This window comes from Cornus florida, unplaced genomic scaffold, assembly GCF_030987335.1.
Source record: "Cornus florida cultivar Cherokee Brave unplaced genomic scaffold, ASM3098733v1 CherokeeBrave_3.0.0_Hap2_Chr04, whole genome shotgun sequence".
NCBI lineage: Eukaryota > Viridiplantae > Streptophyta > Magnoliopsida > Cornales > Cornaceae > Cornus > Cornus florida.
Window position 1 is genome coordinate 104,278,039 of NW_026775574.1, and position 7,914 is coordinate 104,285,952.

The following is a 7,914-nucleotide window of genomic DNA, read 5'->3' on the forward strand; positions in this document are numbered from 1 at the left end:
CTACGGTTTCCAGTCTTCATCACAGAGAGTTTAATTGTTTAGTGTGAAAGTCATTTGGAGGCGTCAGTTAAATCCCTAATGGAAGAAAAAGATCAGTTAGACACCCGAGAAGGAGAAGTAGCAGCATTCTTTGGAAACCAGTGCAATGCCTGGGTGACAAAGGATATATCTTGTAGCTCTTGCTTATGGAGAGGCTATTCCAATCTCCACCCCACTTACTAGAAACCATTTCTTCATCCTTACAGCCGTTGTCAGAGTGTGATACTCCCAGATTTCCGAATGCGGGTTGTTAAAATACTCAACGCTCATGTAGAAGTCCGGCTTGGAAGTGTAAGAGAAAGAAGGGAGAAAAATTTGATGTGATTTTGAGCTAGTTTAAGCTTGAATTACTCCTAAACACAAAAAAATATATATAATGTATTTAAAATAAAATATATATATATAAATAATATTAGACTTTTGGTTCTATCTTGAGGTTACTAGTACCTCAACTCAAACGCAACCTTGTTTAAATTTGGAATAATAATTTTCAAGCCCAATACTAATTATAAAATACTAAAAATAGTCGTCAAAATCAGCAAAAAAAAATTGGGGCTGGGCTCGGATCCGGTTTTTCGGTTGCACCCCTAGGAACCCCGACTTTAAGATGCTTTGGACGCCTTCAATTGTCCAGCCCAGCTTCTAATAAAACATTAATTATCTTCCTTTAAGAATATATGTAATTAATATATTATTTCCTTTTAAAATGATGAAATTACTATTATTTACTATATTTTGAAAAATTTAACAACTTAAAAGGGTAATTATATACTCGGAAAAAGTGCAAAAAATCTCCTGTACTATTGGAATGATGCAAGTAATCCCCGGAACTACAAAAAACTCCCTTAAGCTAATAAATTATTGCATTTAACCCCATTAGTTCGACAAGATTTGCCAAAAAAATTCAAAAGACAACATTGCCCTCGATTAAAACGACATAGTTTGAAGCATTAGTCACTCAAATTGCTTAGATGTAAAGTGAAATCCAATGGGCCAATAAGAATTTGACAACACAACCTTCAAGAGAAAAGTCGTATGAAGTGGAAGACCAGAGAGAAGGGAGACCCACATGATATCTGTAAAGCTCTCCACCATCAGAGCCGCCGCAGCCGAGCCCGTCGCCCACCGTTGTTTTCCCATAAAATAGGAGTGTAGTTTAACGATTAACAAAATATTTTAGGTTCTGGTTCAGTACAAATAACAGTCACCAGTTTCGTCTCTCTCTCTCTCATATGATCATAATTACTTCTCTTGACATTTCTTTTTATTTTGTGCGAGAAAATTTCTACGTCACGCCGCCTCGAACAGCCATCAGTTCCGTCCTCGCTACCTTGCCCGCCGCAGTTCCTCATCACAGCCGACCACCGCCGCAGTTCTTCCATGGCCGATTCAATCCAGCCGGGCTCGTCGCCGTCGCCGTCGCCATCATCCACGGCCGCTGCACCAATTGGAGTGTGATTCAGACAAACTTCGGCTTTTCGGTGGGAGTGGTTTCACGCAACAGAAGACTTGGTTTTTCCATGGGAGTGATGCCGCCAGTGTAGTTATGGGGACGGTGGTGATGGTGCCATCGGTGGGGTTGGCGAGGTTGGTGGAGGAGTTGGTTTCGATTGTGCCGCAAATGGGTTCACAATGGCGATGACGATCACGATGAAGACATGTATGGATATTGAGTTGTTTTGGTTTGTAAAATTGTGATAAGGTTGTGTGTCGTTGTTTTCAAAATGGGTTCACAGTGGCCATGGAGATACAAAACTGAGGAAACAAATAATCTGACTAAGGTTGACGTGGTGCCCGTCAACGGTGGATCTATCGTCACCGGATCTCAATTGTTGCAGTGGATATATATATATATATATAGCTCACACACGTCTCTGTATTCTTTTATTGGACGAATAATTGAACCTTTTTTTTTGTGATTGAGGTGTAAATTAGATATCATTCATGCAAATATTGCATGAATCAGTCCAGATATTGAGAGCGATTGAGAGGTATGAAGTTGATTTGGGAGATTATTTAGTATTTTTTTGAAATTGGGTTAGGGTTCTGAGGATTTTGCGAGTGTATGCTATATATAAGGGTGTGTATCTATAATAGAGAATTTGCTGAAGAGTGTTTTGCTACACAGCGCCGACGGTGTTGAAGAAGACACAGAGTTGATGCATTTCTTGAGTGATTCCAACCGAAGGTTTGGGGATTTTAGTACCAATTTCACATTAGAATCCTATGCTCACCACTGCTTCACCCTCACAAGAACCTTCCAACAGCCCCAAATCAATACCCAGTGGCCTATATCGCAACATTCACTGCCACAAAAATAAAAAATAAAATCCATCCTCAATCCTTCGCCAAACAGAAAAGGCACGTACCAGAAAAAGAAGAAGAAAAAAGAGTAGAAGAGGAAGAAGATGAACAGGGGAAAGAAACAAAATATATATATATATATATATATAGAAGGGGTGTTAGTGTCTTCTCATGCTAATAAGGGCATTATGGTCATTTAAATCCTTGTGTGTGCCCACGTGACCATTACATGATCACTTGAACAGTAAGATCCGGCCGGAATCTAGCCGGATGGGGCAATCTGCAATACCGGAATCTAGGCGGATGGGGCAATCTGCAAAAAAAATGCATAATTTAGGGGGTTAGTTGCAATTTTAGTAGTTTAGGGAATTAATTGCTGATTCTCTAATAACTCAGGGGTTTTTTTGCACTTTTCCCTATACTATATATATATATATATATATTATAGATGGACGAGAGAGGACAGATTGTTTAACAAGGAGTTTTTTGGTAATTATACAACGGGTAAGTCTGGCTATTTATATCCCTTTGCAAACCCTAGAATAAATCCAGTTGAGTGGAAATTGAAGTGGGTGGCCGACATAGAGATAGGTCGACTCTGTTGAAGTTGGTTCAGATCGCCCACCGACTCTCCTCCGTTATTCGCTGCTCCTCGCAGGTGATATTGGTACCTTCATCCTCTCCTGTTTGGCCTCCGCCCGAGGAGGAGGAATAGGGGAGTTTGTGGGTGCCAATACCACCTGCGAAGAAAAGCAAGGAATGGAGATCAGAGACGTTTCAGGCAAAGCCCCCGAATCCACTAAAGCAGGATCGCCTTCTCTCTATCTCCAACTTGACATACATATATATATGTGATATTCACTTGCTCTCTTGTTATCCTCACATTATCCGTTAATATTTTGTGAATTTTGTTTGTTTTACTGTTTATGTCCTTTTTTTTGTTACATATATACAGTAATTTTTCCATATTTAGATTATTGGGTAAGTTTTTGTGGGTGTGTTTTGATTCACGAACATGGATTTGGGACTTGGATAAAGTTTAATGGAATTGGGATCTAGTGATTTTGAATGAACATATATTCAACTTAAACTATCTGAACATTTTTATTGCACAGAAAATTAAGTCAAAATTTCTTATTTAGCATTTGAATATTTTGAAGGCTTGAGAAGCTTGGATTTGATTCACCCGATTTGGGATCGGTGCCCCATAATATTCTTGGTAAATATAATTTAATTAGTATAATAATATTTGTATTAAACTACTACTAGTATTAATGTAATTTAATTATATTTTTATTAAACTATTCATATCAAATTCCTATAAATAAATAAATAAAAGCTACCGGCCGGCGACTAACAGGAAAAAGGGCAATTCTGCTTTTTTCTCCCGTTTTTCACTTAGCCGGTGGAGACTTTTTTTGTGCGATTCTTTAGAACTCTCTAGAAATGGGGAAGGAAGCTTTGCTTTTATTTATTTATTTATTTTTTTTTTTTTTGAAAAAAAATAAACAACGCTAGATTATAAAAGTACTGGTTCTTGGAACTGTCCACTAGTTTATATTTTCTTTTAATTTACTCTTCCACTTTATTTATTTATTTTTAATAATTTAGTCACACTAATTTTAAATTTTCATCAATAATTTATCCTAGAAATTCATTCAATTCTCCAATATAATAATATGTATAAATGAAAAAATATATAGAGTATAATATTACATTTGTTTTAGAAAATTAATACCCATGATAAATTACAATTTATAAATAAAGTATACTCATGTTAAATGGCCTATTAAAAATTCACAAAAAATTATCTTTATCAAATTATATTATAAAAAAAATTGAGTATCCAGGCATTTTGGGCCTTACATGCAAGATTTAAAATAAAAATAAAAAAAACAATCACGACTGTGATTACCAAACATCGAAACAAGTCCGAGTCTGCGACTGACTGCGAATCACGACCCTGACCCGTCTGCGACTGACTGCGAATCACGACCCTGACCCATCCAAGGTGTTAGTAATGTGTGAGAGCGTGTCACAAAAACTATGTTTGGGAGTTGGATTTGGAATAGAAAAATATTTATTTTAAATTTTGAATTTAATTTTTTCTAATTTTAAATATAAAGTATGAATTTGTTTTCTCTAATTGTAATAAAACCATCTATGAATTTGTTTTCTCTAATTGTAATAAAACCATCTTTGTTGTCATGAGACAAATTTTAATGAAAAAAACAGGATATAGGATACGAGCAATTAAAAAATATATATATTTTTTCTTATATATACAATTTATTTTTATTTTTTTTAAAAATTATGAACCTAGATACAATTATTAATGATATGATGGTAAAAGTTACATTTTAATATTTAAAACTACTTAAATGGTGGCATTGTGGCGGAGGTGGATGTGATGGCGGGCGGTAGCAGTAATGATGGTGGAAGGTTGTGGAAGTGACAATGGCGGTGAAGGCAATTGTGGAGGTGGTGGCACGGTGAAGGCAATTGTGAAGGTGGTGGCAGTGGAAAGTAATGAAAGTACCGGCGGTGGAGGAAGACAGAGCAATGGTGGTGGTTATAGTAAAAAGTAACGGTAAAAGGCAATGGAGGTATCATGGAAGGTGATGGCGGTTGTGGTACTATTGACTTGGGAACAAAAGAGCCTTCTAGAAAGAAGGTTATATAGTTGTGAAATAAGTTTCCATTCTTTTAAAATAAATTTTCATTTTAATAGAATAATCATTCTCATTTAAAATTTCATAACAAATGAATGAATAGGTAGAAGGAACATTTCATTTTATTTTATGTTTGTGTACCAAAATGCATAAATGACTGGAATAAAAATTTCATTCTATTCCATTTTATTTTGAGCAATGATTTAGAAATCAAATACGGTAGTTATGTATTCAATTTGTAAGAGAAGGATGATTGATCCCATCACGGTGACATGATTGACATCCCATGGTAAACTCTATCAATTCACTCACGTATAATGACTAATTTAATCCTTAAATCATTCCCCTTTTTTTTCATTTTTTGTGCATAAATGGTTAAGAAAAAAAATTTTATTCACATTTTATTTCATTTTTGTGTACCGAAAATGGCATTAATGTAGGAGTATTTTTTCATTCGCAAAGTGAAAACATTACCTAAAAAGGCGCAAACAAAATAATAATAATAATAATAAAAGTAAATATTACTAAAGTTACTAAAGTAAAGGTAGTGTGAACAGCTGTAAACCATTATAGCATCATGGTTTACAGTTGTAGATAATTATTCATTTAACAAAAACACTAAAAAAAATTAGGCTTTTTCGCCATTTTGTGTTAAAAAATTAGTTGACAAGAAAAAAAAAAATGTGTTGAGGTCGTGACTAAAAGTCCGTGAGACCATCTCCAATGTAAAAAAATTATTTTTGTATGTCAAAATTATATTCTGAGAGGTGTTGTAATGTCAAAATATTATATTTTAACAATTCTGCTCCAATAGAAAATTCGGGAGTATCACACTCGTGTCCTGACAACGACTGGAAGGATGAAATCACATCAAATTTTTCTTCCTTCTTTCTCTTACACTTCCAAGCCGGACTTCTTCGTAGTACTTCAACGCAACATTGTTAATTGATCTTATTATTAACTAAGGGGACGGAATAGACTTAATAATGGATATAATGACATTAAATGATCATTTTGTCCTTACGTATTTGTAAACCGGGTTGGGACTTGGATAGCGATTTGGACTTCCAAATTCGGATCATTACAGCTCGTATCTCGAACACTCTTTCTGCAAAGATGTTCGTGGTGGAAAATCTCTTTAATGAATAAGTAGTAAGCTTTCTTTGTTGAAAAAAGCTTTAGGAAAGGAATGGGGAGACTCATCCGACTAGAGCTAGCGGGATAGCTCCACATGAGAGTGAAGGGTGGCAACCCCTTGCCCTTGCGAGCTTAACATTCCGTTTTGTCAAGGAGGTGCCAAGTAGGATCGGAAATGATCCCACCAAAGTTGGCCAGGTATACAGATAGTGCCACGTGGATCACGACAGGACGTGATTATCTACACCCACAAACTAAATCTGCATAAGCAGCGAGATTCTCTCCTCCTCCATCTTGCCAACAAATTTGTTGCAACTTCGGACACCAAAGCTTACTCAAGTGAGCTTCACACAGGGAATGGTACATGTGCCGACACGTCACATGTATGTCCTACCAAGCATAGTCTTTTTTTTTTTTTTTTTTAGACCTACTAAGCATAATAAATAATTGAAATATTGCTTTTAAGTGTTAACAATTCTTTGGTTAATTGTTACACAATTTTTTTAAGGGATTATTGCATAGCCTAATGAGTGAAAATTGTGAAATATGTCCATGTGAATACTGTATATATATACACACAAAAATATATCTTACCCTTGAAAATAAAATGCCTGCTAAACAGTAAAAAATTAACTTTCTTCCAATCTCGTTGATTTGAAAATCTAATAATTATAACACATAATTACACAAGACAAAAATGCTCGAATTCATACCACATAATACACAGTTTAGGGATGGCCCAGTACACAAATTCATAAAAATTAATGGGTTAGAAAACTTAAAAAAAAAAAACCAATATCTGAAAATTGTTATGTACAAACATCATGTGGGGTCCACACAAGCTCAAAGTCCATATTTATGTGCGATTTACAATGCAAGTTGTATTTGTAATGATGACCCAAAAACGTAACCAGAAAGCATACGTAAGTGGTTATCGAGGGGAAAGTTTATCTATACATAGGTGTTTTGGAACATTGTATCGGTAACATAGGTGTTTTGTAACATGTATTGTAACTCAACAATGAATAAAGCTAAAGTGCGAAAACAACAACAATGAATAAAGCTAAAGTGCGAAAACAACAAAAATGAATAAAGCTTTCTCTTTCTATGTTGCTTTCTCTTTCCATATCTATTATACAGAAATAAAATTTTTGGCATTATTTTGATAATTGGACCCTACTTGTAGAAAAGTTTGAAATTTATTTTAAACAAGGGTGAGGACCAAATTGAAATTATGCTTAGAATGCGCGTGAATGGGTAGAAAGCAAGAATGTGGGCTCCTCCTTTATCAAAGTTGAAATTAGACCCGAAAAAGGGTCACAAACACACATGCATCAACATCACACACAATGGATATACAAGCATATATATATATATATATATATATAAAGCCAATAAAGAAGACGCAGCAGGTTTGTTCACGACTCTTCAACTACTTAGTTTCCACCTCCATTGATTGTGGTAGGTATATGTTTTCACCTCTTGAAAAGTTGAAAGACATGAAGGAAAGTAAATTTATCTTCCAGACAAAAAAAAAAATTGTAGAAGGGTTTGGTACATTCTTGATCATTCCAAGCTTTTTGTTGTCCATAGATTTCCAAAGCTTCGAGCTGGGTTGATACCAAACCCTTCTACAATTTTGGGTTGTCCATAGATTTCCAAAGCTTTTTGTTGGAATGGTGGCCAAATCAACCATGAACACAGTGAACCCAATAGGAAGTGGTGCCAGAGTTCAATTATATATAAAACTTTTAATTAAGAC